Genomic DNA, 914 nt, shown 5'->3' on the forward strand with positions numbered 1-914 from the left:
GTGTGTGTGTGTGTGTGTGTGTATGCATGTATGTATGTATGGCAGAAGTAGCTGAGATGTTCATCTGAACATGTTGTCCAGGAGAAAAACAATCGTCTTCCGAATCAGATTCACACACACACACACACACACACACACATTATCTCTATCATATCTCCTCACTTTACCACTCTTCTCTTCCTTTCTTCTCTCCTGTCGGATTGATAAGTATCAATGGTCAATATGGCTAAGATCCTGATGTTGAAAATTATTTATTGACCCTCATAAACACTTTTCACTTTTTCTCTTTGTCTCTGCGTTCTATTTTCTCTGTTTCCTTTTCTCTTTCCCTCATAGTCTTGGATCCTGTATTTGTCATTTTTTCTCTATTCCTAGGACATATATTTTACTTATTGTTCACTTTTTAACCTTTTTTACGTCTTTTCTACCTCTGTCAATAGAGGTTCTTCATATAAGCACAGGCATAGCTGTGTGGGTGTCATCTTCGGCAAGTGTCTTCTACTTTAGCCTCGTAACAATTAAAGCCTTGAGAGTGGACAGACACTGAAAGAAGCTCGTCATATATATATATATATATGTGTGTGTGTGTGTGTGTGTGTGTGTGTGTTTATAAATCTATGTGTGTGCGCCTTTATGTCTGTGTGTGTCCCTCCCCAACTGGTTTGGATGTGTTTACGTCACTGTAAACTAGTGGTTCGACAATAAGAGCCCGATAGCATAAGTACCAGGCTTTAAAAAGTTCTGATGTTGATTGGGTTGACTAAAACCCTTCAATGCGGTGCCTCTGCATGGCCGTTGTCAAATGACTGAAACAAGTAAAAGATAAAAGATGAAAGATACATCTGTCATTATGCACATTTTAAAATTATCTTATTCTAATTCTGGGTGGGGTTTCTCCTCCGCAAACTCCTAAA

The sequence above is a fragment of the Octopus bimaculoides genome, chromosome 20 (genome assembly GCF_001194135.2).
Source record: "Octopus bimaculoides isolate UCB-OBI-ISO-001 chromosome 20, ASM119413v2, whole genome shotgun sequence".
Lineage (NCBI taxonomy): Eukaryota > Metazoa > Mollusca > Cephalopoda > Octopoda > Octopodidae > Octopus > Octopus bimaculoides.